The sequence below is a fragment of the Anomaloglossus baeobatrachus genome, chromosome 1, assembly GCF_048569485.1.
Source record: "Anomaloglossus baeobatrachus isolate aAnoBae1 chromosome 1, aAnoBae1.hap1, whole genome shotgun sequence".
NCBI classification, from domain to species: Eukaryota; Metazoa; Chordata; class Amphibia; order Anura; family Aromobatidae; genus Anomaloglossus; species Anomaloglossus baeobatrachus.
In genome coordinates, this window is record NC_134353.1 from 101,215,947 (window position 1) to 101,230,264 (window position 14,318).

At 50.0% G+C, this 14,318-nt stretch overlaps 1 long non-coding RNA gene across 1 annotated transcript in view; it reads left to right on the forward strand.

The window, feature by feature from the left end:
* The window catches only part of LOC142289813 (uncharacterized), a 90,543-nt gene extending 76,517 nt beyond the window's left edge, over positions 1-14,026 (forward strand). The window contains exon 3 of the long non-coding RNA XR_012750168.1: positions 13,999-14,026. This is a non-coding gene — a long non-coding RNA (uncharacterized LOC142289813). The remainder of the gene's footprint in view (positions 1-13,998) is intronic.
* Positions 14,027-14,318: the final 292 nt, after the last annotated feature.

The window sequence follows — 14,318 nt, forward strand, 5'->3', positions numbered from 1 at the left end:
ATTTATGATGCAAGCCTATTAACACTGGATGCGGCGTCCTGTGGCAAAAACCGCATCCGGATGCGTTTTTTTACACTGCGCATGCTCAGTATCAAGCCGCATCCGTCAAAAAACGGACGGGCCACATGGAAAAACTTATGCAACGAATCCGGTTTTTTGCCGCATCCGTTGCATAGGTTTTTGAGCCGGATTGAGCCGCCCTGCAAAAAACGGATGTGTGAAAGCAGCCTAATCAGAAAAGACGTTGAGAGTGTCACAGGCAGAAGGGGTTTCAGAGGGCTGTGGTTTGATGACCATGGACTACGGACGTGTCTGCTGGGCAAGTTAGTTTTGTTCTTTGAATCTTTTTGCTCAACTCTATTAACTAGAAAAACTTTGCATCGATGGAACAGATTCCTGGGGGAAGTACATTTATTTATATAGCCATTTTAAGACATGTGCAGCAAAAATTGTCTGCTCTTCAATTGTGGGAGACCCCTGTGTTATATATCACTTTGAAAGTGGAGCCTTCAAGCCCTTAATCCAGACTCGCAATTTTAATGCAGCTCAAACTGATGACGTTCATACAGCAGAACAATCTAATTGGAGGGGAGGCAAATGTGGCAAAATGGAAATCACAGTGAATGGTACAGCAGCATAAGAAGCAACATGAAAGCAGAGAGGAGCGATAAAATAAGTCCAGCGATTTATCAGTTAATTCAGCAAAGGAGCAGAGTCCAAGTCACATATGACATAGCAGTTAGGAAGGTTTACCTGCAATATAGTGTACCGACCCGGGGCTCGGCCGGCTGCCGAGCCGCTCGGATCCGTGCTTGTCGGTGGGTGGCTCGAGCTCCTCACGGACCCAGGGGTCACGTCGCTCTGAAAGGGGGGTGTTGGCGCGACACGTAGGGACTTCAGTGGGGAGGTCCAAGGCCGGAGCCGCGGTTGTTTGTAGGAGATTTGAGTTTGTGGCGCCATCCACGGGTTGTGGTGAATGGATGGACACCACCGCTGCCGTTGACTAGGCTCCCGGGGACGGTGTTGCGCAGCTTGGTGTTGACCCCTCTGTGGGTAGGGGGATAATGGTCCCGGGGGCCCAAGGGAGGTGCTGAGGCGGGGGAATGTATGATGCTGCTGGCGTGTCGGTGCGGTGCGCGGCCCGAAGGCACTGCTGTACTCACTATCACAAACACGCTGGAGTCTCTGGTAAACCAAACAAGATGGTGGACGGTGCCCGCAGCCGGCTGCGCTTTTCCCCTTTTCAGGTTGGTGGTTTCCGCCTTTCTCCTGCACCTCTCTTTTGTAGAAATGATGACTCCTATTCCTGAGCAACGGTAGTCCGCTCCCCAGCCTGGTGTGTGCCGGTAGAGCCCTTTTACCTGCAGACCAGCGTCTCGATGCCTGGGCGGTGGCTTTCTACCCCTATGGTTGGGCTGTTGTCTTCAGTCGGGTCTTAGGTGGGAAAGGGCCTAAAGTCCAGTCCTCAGTCTATGGTTGATTTGACTCAGCCCAGTTGTTTCTGGGCCTCGTACTGGGTCTGAGTACCCATCCTGGTGCTCCGGTTTCCAATCGGTTCCCCGGTTCGGTACCGGCAGTCCACCACCCATCCCCGGTCCTTACGGTTCCACCGGCTGTAATCCCAGCTCCTGCAGGCGACCACCACCGTCTGCCTCCTTGCCAGAGGTGACTGGGCTCCAACCCAGACATCTGGTGTTAGACTGTAGCAGACCTGGTCATAGGTCTGCACTTGAACTCCACTCCACTTCACTTCCAAACACAACTGTCCCGCTAACAAGTGCTCCTCACGGGAACTGCACTGTTTTTCCTGCCTCCGGGCATGTGTACTCGGTGGGCGGAGCCAATCACCTGGCTCCGCCCCCTGGTGTGAACATCAAACCCGGAGGGAGGTGACAAGGTTTTTGTAGGTTGGCTGCTGTCACCTTATTAGGGGGGAGGTGTTTGTGCAAGGGCCTACCTGTGACTACCTGGCTAGTCCAGGGTGTCACAATAGCAGAACTGGATTTGTTAAAGGTCAGGCAGTACTGACCAGTGATGGAGTAAAGGTGGGTTTGTCACAGAGACCAAGTAGAACTGGTGAGCATAAAGCTGAGTAATCAAGTGATATAGCAGATCTGAATAGTGAAAAAAGTCCAAAAATTAGAAAGCAGTCCGTAGGAGCAGCGTGGATGACAACCTCATGAATTTTGGGTCCGACTGCGAAGACTGGGGCAAATTTCATATGAGCAAGTTGGGTTACCATAGAAGTGCAAAGAGAACTGATTAAGACAGAGAGAGGATACAAAGTCTGGTGCTGAGCCAGGATAGGTTTCACGGGGGGACTAGAGATAGCAGGAAACCGGGACCTCTAAGCTGACCCTCAGACTAGGGGGTACTGTGATATCCCTATTCTCCGAGATACCCCTAATGATGAGGATGTCTGAATCTACTTCCTGGCCCTGCTCCTGACCAGCCCTGATCTTATACACCTACTCCCGGGGGGTGGGAACGGGCGGGACAGGAGTGTGATTTAACCCACAGAAATAGATAAACAGGGGGAACAAAACTTTGTCACACAGTACGCACACACAGAGGTATAACACAACAAGAGATTAGGTGGAAAATAAGAGCAGCGTGGAAACATCAAGATGACAGGTAAACTCCACAACAACACCAATGACAGGCTACTCTCTCCCACAAATATGGGACACCACAGCACACAGACCAACACAGCAGAAACTATAGTTGGCGTGGGTGGAAGATCTCCTCCAACCTAAGCATGAGAAGAGCAAATGTGATAGGCTTCCTTACAACATGTGATCCCAGGTTAGTAGAGGTTAACTCTTGCTAGCCGGTCTATGGCAGAGCTGATTGATGCCCGAGTCTTCCTCTGTAGATCAGAAACACCAGAGAAACCCTTGGGTGGAGTGTCAGAATCTGCAATGTGAATAGTGTTTGATGCCACTGTACCGCCCCCGTAGCAGCAGCCGAGCCGCTCGGATCCGGAGCCGCGGTGGCTCGAGGGGTCTCCGGACCCAGGGGGTCCACGCGAACACTTGAATTAAAAAGGAGTGGGGGAGTATATACACGGGATTAGGAAAGTTCGTGACGCCACCCACAGTGCGTGGTAAGTTAGGGTACCACCGCTGCTGTTTATTGGGGGAGCCCGGCGGCAGTGGTATAGCAGCAAAGTGTTTAACCTCTCCGTGGGTAGGGGGTTGTGCCCCGGGATCCCGGTGATGGTGATGTAGGGGTGCCATTGGGGTAGGAAAAGGGTTTTTCAGTGTACTCACTCAGTCCAGAAATAATCACACCGACAGCTTGTAAACCAGAGTTCTGAGCACCACTGTAGCTGGGAGGGAGCACGCTTGGGTCCGTGTCCTTGGTGTTGCGGTTAGTCTGTGACCCTTTCCTTGGCACCTGTGTTTTCTTCTTTGGACCCGGTCCCGCTCATCCGTATAGCTAACGGAGTGAGCTTGCTCTCAGGGTTCACGCGTAGGATTTCTTTGGACTGTATTGGGAAAGTCCTATCGCATCGGTGCACTAGTACCCCGATTTTGGAGCGGGTTGGGGATGACACTTGAAGTCTTCACCGCCGTCGGGTAAATTACCAGGACGCATGAAGCTACTTCCCGGCCTAGGGTCCACGTACCCCGTCGTGCACTGGCCCCTGCCCGGTGATAGCTCAAGGCCGCCGGCCGCCCTCCTCGGCAGTCTGTGCCCCTTGACACTATCCCCTGCGACTGGGAATCCAGCTCCTACCAGGCCCAGACCAATGTCTGCCACCTAGTACTCAGGAGCCCTGCTCTGTGACCTCTCCTCACGAGAGCCACTTCACCTCCTTCTCCTTCCACTACCACTTCACTTCTCCTCTCACTTTCTCACTCTCCCCTACCAACCCCCCATCTGAGTGGCCCTATTCCCTTCAGGCCCTCCAATGGTGTGTCTGGTGGGTACAGTGTAAAGTGTTCCTAGGGTTTTGATTGGCTCAGCTGTTAGCAACACCAAAGGACCAGGACCTGTAACCAAGGAGGGTGGATACTGTGCTGAAGGGCAGATTGCACAATACCCTGTGACGACCTGATAGGCTAGGGCAGTCATGGCGAACCTTTTACAGGCCGAGTGCCCAAACTGTAGCCCTAAACCCAATTTTTTTCCGAAGTGCCAACCAATCCTATTATATAAAGAATTGATCTTAATCTTACCTTTGCCGTCTTCTCTTCAGCAGGGGGCATCACCCTCATGCTTACCACACATTGGAGCTGAGCCCCTGCCCTTTCCAGACACAGCAGTTGGATTGATCTTTCTGGAAAAAAATTGCAGCATATTAGACAGAGATTTTAGCCTGGAATGCAATCAGAGGTCACCCTGTAATCCACATCTACATTTCAAAGTCTGAACATCTTGAAATCCTATAAAGACGTACGAGTGGCTCCCCTCCCCTTCATTGTGTAGTTCTGTCCCCCTTCCTGGGCCACTTCCTGGTAAACATGTCCCCCATCCTGATATATATTTCCTACATTCTGATATATTTGTCCCCATCACGGGCCCATCCTGGTAAATGTCCTCCATCCTGGTAAATGTTACCCATTCTGGCATGTTCCCCCATGCTGGTAAATGTACCCCATCCTGACATATTGCCCATCCTTGTAAATGTTCCCCCATCCCGGCATTTACCCCATTCCTGGTAAATGTTCCCAATCCTGGTTAATTTACCCCATCCAGGTAAATGTACCCTATCGTGGCATGTTTCCTCCATCCTGGCATGCATGTTTTCCCCATCCTGGCATGAATGTTTCCTCCATCCTGGCATTCATATTTTCCCCATCCTGGCATGCATGTTTCCTCCATCCTGGCATGTATGTTTTCCCCATCCTGGCATGCATATTTCCTCCATCCTGGCATGCATGTATCCTCCATCCTGGCATGCATGTATCCTCCATCCTGGCATGCATGTTTCCTCCATCCTGGCATGCATGTTTCCTCCATCCTGGCATGTATGTTTCCTCCATCCTGCCATGTATGTTTCCTCCCACCCCATGCTGGCATGTGCGTTCCCCCACCCCACGCTGCCATGTGTGTTCCCCCACCCCACGCTGCCATGTGCGTTCCCCCACCCCACGCTGCCATGTGCGTTCCCCCACCCCACGCTGCCATGTGCGTTCCCCCACCCCACGCTGCCATATGCGTTCCCCCACCCCACGCTGCCATGTGCATTCCCCCACCCCACGCTGCCATGTGCGTTCCCCCACCCCACGCTGCCATGTGCGTTCCCCCACCCTGCCATGTGCGTTCCCCCACGCTGCCATGTGCGTTCCCCCACGCTGCCATGTGCGTTCCCCCACCCTGCCATGTGCGTTCCCCCACGCTGCCATGTGCGTTCCCCCACCCTCACCCCACGCTGCCTTGTGCGTTCCCCCACCCCACGCTGCCATGTGCGTTCCCCCATCCCCACGCTGCCATGTGCGTTCCCCCACCCCCACCCCACGCTGCCATGTGCGTTCCCCCACCCCACGCTGCCATGTGTGTTCCCCCACCCCACGCTGCCATGTGCGTTCCCCCACCCCACGCTGCCATGTGCGTTCCCCCACCCCACGCTGCCATGTGCGTTCCCCCACCCCACGCTGCCATATGCGTTCCCCCACCCCACGCTGCCATGTGCATTCCCCCACCCCACGCTGCCATGTGCGTTCCCCCACCCCACGCTGCCATGTGCGTTCCCCCACCCTGCCATGTGCGTTCCCCCACGCTGCCATGTGCGTTCCCCCACGCTGCCATGTGCGTTCCCCCACCCTGCCATGTGCGTTCCCCCACGCTGCCATGTGCGTTCCCCCACCCTCACCCCACGCTGCCTTGTGCGTTCCCCCACCCCACGCTGCCATGTGCGTTCCCCCATCCCCACGCTGCCATGTGCGTTCCCCCACCCCCACCCCACGCTGCCATGTGCGTTCCCCCACCCCACGCTGCCATGTGCGTTCCCCCACCCCCACCCCACGCTGCCATGTGCGTTCCCCCACCCCCACCCCACGCTGCCATGTGTGTTCCCCCACCCCCACCCCACGCTGCCATGTGCGTTCCCCCACCCTACGCTGCCATGTGCGTTCCCCCACCCCCACCCCACGCTGCCATGTGCATTCCCCCACCCCACGCTGCCATGTGCGTTCCCCCACCCCCACGTTGCCATGTGCGTTCCCCCACCCCACGCTGCCATGTGCGTTCCCCCACCCCCACGCTACCATGTGCGTACCCCCACCCCCACGCTACCATGTGCGTACCCCCACCCCCACGCTGCCATGTGCGTTCCCCCACCCCCACCCCACGCTGCCATGTGCGTTCCCCCACCCCCACGTTGCCATGTGCGTTCCCCCACCCCCACCCCACGCTGCCATGTGCGTTCCCCCTCTCCCACCCCACGCTGCCATGTGCATTCCCCCTCTCCCACCCCATGCTGCCATGTGCATTCCCCCTCTCCCACCCCACGCTGCCATGTGCATTCCCCCTCTCCCACCCCACGCTGCCATGTGCGTTCCCCCTCTCCCACCCCACGCAGCCATGTGCATTCCCCCTCTCCCACCCCACGCAGCCATGTGCATTCCCCCTCTCCCACCCCACGCTGCCATGTGCATTCCCCCTCTCCCACCCCACGCTGCCATGTGCATTCCCCCTCTCCCACCCCACGCTGCCATGTGCGTTCCCCCTCTCCCACCCCACGCTGCCATGTGCGTTCCCCCTCTCCCACCCCACGCAGCCATGTGCGTTCCCCCTCTCCCACCCCACGCTGCCATGTGCGTTCCCACTCTCCCACCCCACGCTGCCATGTGCGTTCCCACTCTCCCACCCCACGCTGCCATGTGCGTTCCCACTCTCCCACCCCACGTGCATTCCCCCACCCCATGCTGGCGCTGCCGAACACGAGTTATAAAAAAAAAAAAAAAGCAACACACAACTTACCTTCCTGCACCCGCTCCACCGCTGCACGCTGCTCAGTTCCCACGCGGCCAGCAGACGGCACTGGCGCCGCTCTCTGACGCTCCTCCGTCTCCTAGGCAACACACCTGCAGCCTGGGGGAGGAGGAGTGTCAGAGCGGAGGGGAAATGTCTCCTCCGCTCCAACACAGATTTGATCTGCCGGCGCGACTGCACTAGCAAACCAAAACTGCAGGATCGGGCGACAGCACGCGTGCCATAGGTTCGCCATCACTGGGCTAGGGCGTCAAACCACCATGACAGTCGGCTAGTTTTGTGTTTTGTGAGTGACAACAGGTGAGTATTGTTCTGCACAATCTGGAAGAGTATAAGAGTATTTTATAGCTAGTATATTGCAGGAATGCATAGTTCTCAACATGTTCTCAATAGGGTTGAAGGTCCTATTGTATAGGTAAGGTGAAACCCTGCTCTAGCTGCAAATATGAGCATCCTAGTGGTTATTGCCATTGCTGAGAAATGCATGTGACAAAAAAAACAGACAACATATTCATAGACGACAAATTATCCCGAAAAAAGATGAAATATTGTGTTTACCTGAGAGCAGCGGACTCGTACACAAACTGTAGCATAAAAGTCACAATACATTTCCTGCTTTATATATCATAGAAGTAAAGATGGGTCAACAATGAGGAGGGGCAAAGCATCAGCTTAAATGCGTGAGGCTGGAAATTGACTTTGTTTCTGGAGAAGATTGTTATGCCCTAAAATATCATCTTGATAGTAGCTACTGTACGCGGCCCAAACTGCTCACAAATAGAGATTGGCAGCTTTGCCAGCATAAAACATTTCCTCTAATGTTCCCGGCAGTCAGGAATAAACAATAAAGACATTCTGAATAAGAAACTGCAGACAACAACAAAGTGATAATCACGGCTGCCCTTACTGTCCTTGAATCACTGCAGAAACACATTGCATATGGTTTATAAAAGAGATTGTAGCCGCTGGTTATGGCTGTTTTCTTATATGATTGCCTTGCATCTTTCATATACCGAGCAGCATCTACACTGTATGGACAAAAGTATTAGGACAAACGTCTTAATCATTAAATTCAGGTTTTTCCTTCAGTCTCATTGCCTCCACTGTATAAAATCCAGCCCCTTGCCATGCTGTCTGCCTTTACTAACATTTATGAAAGAATGGCTCTTTCTAAAGTGCTCACTGATACCAGCTTGGTATTGTAAGGCTATGTTCCCACAATCAGTATTTGTTGAGTTTTTGACGCAGCTGAATTTCCGCATCAACCCTGCACCTAAGTTCGCTAACGTCTTTCCTTGCGATTTTGTATGCGGCTTTTACACATGCGTTTTTTTCTCAATAAAGTTTCCAGGAAGTTGCCTAAATCAAAGAAACAAGTTTATTACCATTTCATTACAAAGTCTATTACCGCCAATGTCCCAATACACACAAAGACACATATACAGACACTCAAAAAAACCCAAGTTTTAGTTAGATAGATTCTAGAAATATATTTAATAGAATGAATACAGAGATAAATATCTTGCAACTATATAATCTGCCACCCTCTTATATATATACACTTATTTCCTTTAGTGCCTTTGATGTGGCACTAAAGGGTCTTGAACCTGGATTAACTTACTAAATTAATAATTAAAAAAAAAAATGGTTTGGGGTACCTCCTATTTTTGATAACCAGCCAAGGTAAAGCAGCTGATATTATCAGGCTGGAAAGGTCCATAGTTATTTTATCCTTCCCAGCCTAAAATTTCCAGCCCGCAATTGCTCCAAAAGTGGCACATCACATTAGATGCAGGCGCTTAGCCTTGGTTCTTCCCGATTGCTTGGTACAGTGGCAATCAGCGTAATGGTATTAAGGGTTGATGTCAGCTGTGTAGTATTAAGTAACATTAACCACTGGTGTCAGTAAAGGACAGGTGTATATAAGGCACCCCCATTACTAATCCAGTAAGTGAAAAGAAAAAAAAACGCAAGCCCTCGAATGTCTATATTGAAGGAAAAATAAAAAGTTATGGCTCTTGGAGAAAGAGAAGAAAACAAAAATGGAAAATCGCAGGGTGCTCAAAGGGTTAAGATGCCCTTTTAAAAAAAAAAAGAACAGACCCTTCCATGTAATACAATAGAAATGTCTTGTCCTTTGTGGTGTATCGGCAAGCTATGATCAGTTATGAGTGGATAAAGAAGAGTAGCCCAGAATAGCTTTGATGCCTCCGTAGATTTTGGCTACCGAGATTTTTTAGAAAACCTTTTGAAATCTTCATCTTCCCTAACAGCCTGCAGTGTATATTACTGAAATCCACCTGCATCAGTTCTGAAGCTCTTCCAGCACCCAGCTAACAACCTATCTGCGTCTAGTCCTTCAATGTTTAGAGCCTTTTCAGAATACTCTTAAAGGCTTTAAAGTTTCCCCTGTGGCTCGTTATGCAGAGACCCTAGACACTAAAAGAAGCAAACTTGTTCAAATCCTAACAAGACTCAGAATTATTCCTTTCCTTCCGAGATTTTTCATTGTGAATTTTTGCTTTTAGATAGCGCACGCCCTCCTCCCATCGTGGGATAAGAGTATTAGTCAATTTGGCCATTTAGTTCCTGAAACATACGTGGGAAGATAAACATCACACAACCTTTCTTAGATATTTAGTGTTTTGACCCGATCGATCAATCAAATCAATTAAATGTATTCTGTGGCTGCGGCAGAGAAGGGAGGGAGGCTCTGCCTGGTGTATATAGCTATTTTTATTACATTATAGAATCCATACGCCGGAACGAAGAGCAAAATAAGGTTGTTAGGAAAGCAATGATGCCCATGTTTCTGTGGTAACGAGCCTTCAAGAAACTCAATTATGGCCAGAAATGGCTATTTGCTTACAATAAGTTTCTATGAATTTATAAAAATATTTAATTTGTGGAGTAAAAGGTTCACTTTATTGCACATCGAATGAGGTATCTTATTTCTGTTACTTTTTAGGCTTGAAAATATTATTTTTATTATTTACTTTTAATATCTAATTTTGCTCCATCCCATAGTCATTGCTCATGAATATCTAGAGCTCAGGATTGTCATAGTAACTTCAACACGGGATGCCACTTGAAATTGAGTGCAGTGGTAAACACAATTTTAAACACGTCGTTTTTAATTAAGGTTATGACCATAATATCATTGGTAAGATAGTATTCAGTAACCCATGCAAAAATGTGATATAAACCTTTCTCTTGGTCTTTTAGGATTCATGGCTTCAAATTTGTTCCTATTGAATTTAATGAATGTCATTTAGAACTAAATTAGAGTTTACAGAATAAAATTTCCATACTCTGAATTGATGAATAGGTATTGGTAATTTTAGTTATTTTACTTCCTTCTTAAGGTAGGTTTACTCCACCGACATGCGGTATTAAACAACCACTGATCAGTAAATATTTATATTAATAACCTGTCTAAGGCTATGTGCACACGTTGCTTTTTTTTCAGCGTGGAAAAAAACGCACCCTCTGGCAGAGGGGAGAATTGTAAACAATGCTTTTTGAGAAAAACACATCGAAAACGCATGCGTTTTTCATGCGTTATTCATGCGTTTGTCATGCGTTTTTTTAGGTGCGTTTTTTTAAGACTTGTCAGTGTTAATAAAGTTGGTTGAACACAGACCTTTGGAAAAAAAAAACCTGTGATGTCATTTCCTTCTCCACATTCTGTTTGGATAAATGGGAGGGCTTGGAATGGAAGGAGCACCATTTGAATTTTGGAAAAGTTGAAATAAACTTCGCGCACCATGTCACATTAGCAGGGCCCCTTGGGTACCTATATGTCAGAAAACCCCCACAAGTGACCCCATTTTGGAATCTGCACCCCTCAAGGATTTTATTCAGGAGTATATTAAGCATTTTGAATCCACAGCTACTTCACCCAAAATGTTGCTGTAGCTACAATATTCTCACTTTTAGGCCCATTTCACACGTCAGTGAAAAACACTGACGTTTTTCACTGGCGTGTAAAACACGCACATGTCCCTCAGTGTGCCGTGAATCACGGCACACGTGGGTTGTCTAAGTGCAATCCGGGCTCCGTTCTCCGTGGCCCGTGATTGCACTCAGTAATCAACTCACCTGAGCCCCCTCCCGCTCTCCATGGTGCTGATCGCTCCTGCGGTGCAGCATCCGGCTGGCGCTGACCCCCGCAGCATCTGCTTCCGGGTTGACTGTGTCGCGCATCAAGAATATGCGCGACAATAATGAGCCGGCTCAGAAGCAGCAAGCTGCATGGGCTGCAGAGGACATCGCTGGACGCCGGGTGAGTTAAAATGATTTTTATTTTAAAAGCACGTTTTTTTCTGGCACGTGTTTCACGGACCACACCACTGCGTGGTCCGTGGAACATCAGTGATGCCAGAAAAAAATGGACATGTCTCCGTGTGGCAATCACGCACACGTGGGTACGCCGCACGGAGACATGTGCAGTGAAAAATCACTGACGTGTGATAAGACCCATTCATTATAATGGGTCTGCGTATGTCAGTGATTCTGGTACGTTTAAAAAAAAGCACAAACGTACCAGAATCACTGACATGTGAAAGAGGCCTAAGGCTATGTGGCCATGATCCAGCGACACGGCGTCTAGTACACAGTGTCAGCCTTCCTGCAGCTGCCCATGCCCACGATTTGGGTTCAGGCTGCTGTGGAGCTCTATGCTACCTGCAGAGAACACTCTCGTCTCCGCAGCATAAATTGACATGCTGAGGCTCGGGAAGCCACGCCACCGGTCAGTTTATGCTGCGGAGAAAAGAAGCACAGTGGGCATGGGATCTCCAAAAATCCTTCCACTGTGCTTCTACTGCACAACGCAGCGTTATGGACGCAGGGAAAACACTCAGCGCCCATAACGCTGCAAACCCTGATTGTGGGCACACAGCCTAAAAAGCGTCAATGGATGAATGGATGTCAAATATATATAACGTCCCACCCCCGCCTGCATATTCTAAACTGGCAACTTTAGTACCTTTCATGTGGCACTAAAGGATGCCTAGATTAGTATTTATCCAAAAAAAAAAAACTCAATGAAAAAAATGGCGTGGGGTCCCCCCTATTTTTGATAGCCAGTCAGGGTAAAGCAGACAGCTGTAGCCTGCAAACCACAGCTGGCAGCTTCATCTTGGCTGGTGATCAATTTGGAGGGCTCCCCAGGCTTTTTCAGACTGTCTCTTCCACTTTACTCCTCTCACTTGCTCCTCTACCTCTTCCTTTCACTTCCTAAACTCATCTGCCTGGTTCTCCCGCCTCCAGAGCTGTGAACTCCTTGGTGGGCGGAGCCAACTGCCTGGCCCACCCTCTGGTGTGGACATCAGCCCCTGGAGGAAGGCAACAAGGATTTTTGGTTAGCCTTGGTGTTCTTATCTGGGGTTTAGGGTGTGGTGGTGTTATGACCTGTGACCCCTGGCTTGCCCAGGGCGTCACACCTGTAAACCACAGCTGGCAGCTTCATCTTGGCTGGTGATCAATTTGGAGGGCTCCCCAGGATTTTTTTTTTTATTTATAAATAAAGAATTAAAAAAAAAATAACGCGGGGTCCCCCCAAATTAGATCACCAGCCAAGGTGAAGCTGACAGCTGGGGTCTGGTATTCTCAGGGTGGGAAGAGCCATGGTTATTGGACTCTTCCCAGCCTAAAAATAGCAGGCCGCAGCCGCCCCAGAAGTGGCGCATCCATTAGATGCGCCAATCCTGGCGCTTCGCCCCAACTCATCCCGCGCCCTGGTGCGTTGGCAAACGGGGTAATAAATTGGGTTGATACCAGATGTGTAATGTCACCTGGCATCAAGCCCAGCAATTAGTGATGTCACGGCGTCTATCAGATACCAGACATAACTAATTGACAGTAAACAAAAGCAAAAAAAAATGACAAAAATTCTTATTAGAAAAAACACTCCCCAAATCATTCCCTTGTTCTCCAATTTAATCAAAAAATTTGAAAAAAATGGGTCCGCAGAAATCCATTTGGACGTCCCACGTTGCCTCTGGACCTTCTAGAATATGGGGGCACGTTCAGGGAACGTATCCCCCATTTTCTAGTAGGGCAGACCCTCCATTTGAGGAGAGTGGGTGCCAAAAATCTGCACCCACTCTCCCCGGGTCACAGCTGCAGACTGCGAGCAGCCAGCACAGCTCACACTGAACACAGTGCTGGCTGTCAGCTGCTCTGCACATGTTACCGGCCAGCGTGCACTGTGAAGGAGGAGGGGGCCGCGGGGGATCAGCACTGCGACCGGACAGGTAATGGGGAATACCGGGGGGAATAGGAGGTGACCTGGCAGGGCCTGGGGGGCATTTTTCTGTCGCATGTCTCAAGGCACATGCGACAGAAATCATAGGAGCAGGGTGGCCGGTGCGCTACTGTGCGCGCGGCCATGTTGGATTTTTGGGAGGGGGGTCGGGGGTTGGGGCGGGCACTTTGGCAACACCGGGGGCTTTCCAGGACTTTGCCAGGAAGTGAGGTCAACAGGAAACCTCTTGACCTCCCTTCCAGGTAAATGCCTGCGTTCTGTATGCCGACAAAGCCTGCGGACCGCAACAAAAAAGCAGCTCACTGCGGTGTAGCTGCGTTCTGACCCCACATCATTGATTTAATGGGGGAGAGAACGCAGCCACAATGCACAAAAGAAGTGACATGCTGCTTTTCTTTCCGCACCGATTTTTGGCATCCAAAACGCTGCGTTTAGAAACGCAGCGTGTGCACTGATTTTTCGGCTTTCTCATACACTTTGCTGGGAAAGCTGAACGCATGCAATTTGCCACTAAAACGCTGCGGTTCTAAAGAGGTATTCCCTACATGTTTCAGAATTCTTATCATTCTGTTAACACTCAACATACCATATAACATAATCTAATGTAATACCTTTGATTTCAGAGTGACCCACTACTCACATTAGAACTACATAGGTTTTCCTATGCATATCAGCATTCACCCTGCTGTTTAAACATACGGTATGATATTCTTATCTACGGTATCTAACCTTCCCTCATTCATCTCCCCAAATGTATTCTCATTATTCATCTTTTCACATTACAGGTCTAGTGCATCCACTTTTATTTCTACTCCATCATCTACTGCTGCTCTCCAGGTGAGCAATCCCCGGTCCTCCCTCCCCCACATCACCTTTTCTCTAAAAAATCTTTTGTCTTACTTAGGCTGCTTTCACACTATGTTTTTTTAACATGCGTCATGAACGTTTTTTTGCTGTAAAAGCGGATCCTGCTTTTACAGCAAAAAACGCATGCTAACGCATGTGTTATTTTGCAGGATCCTGTCACTGGATGTTTAGGGGCGGGCATTGGAGTCATGTGATCGGGAGTGAGGGGAACTAAACGTGCCAGACTGGGAGCCGGCTT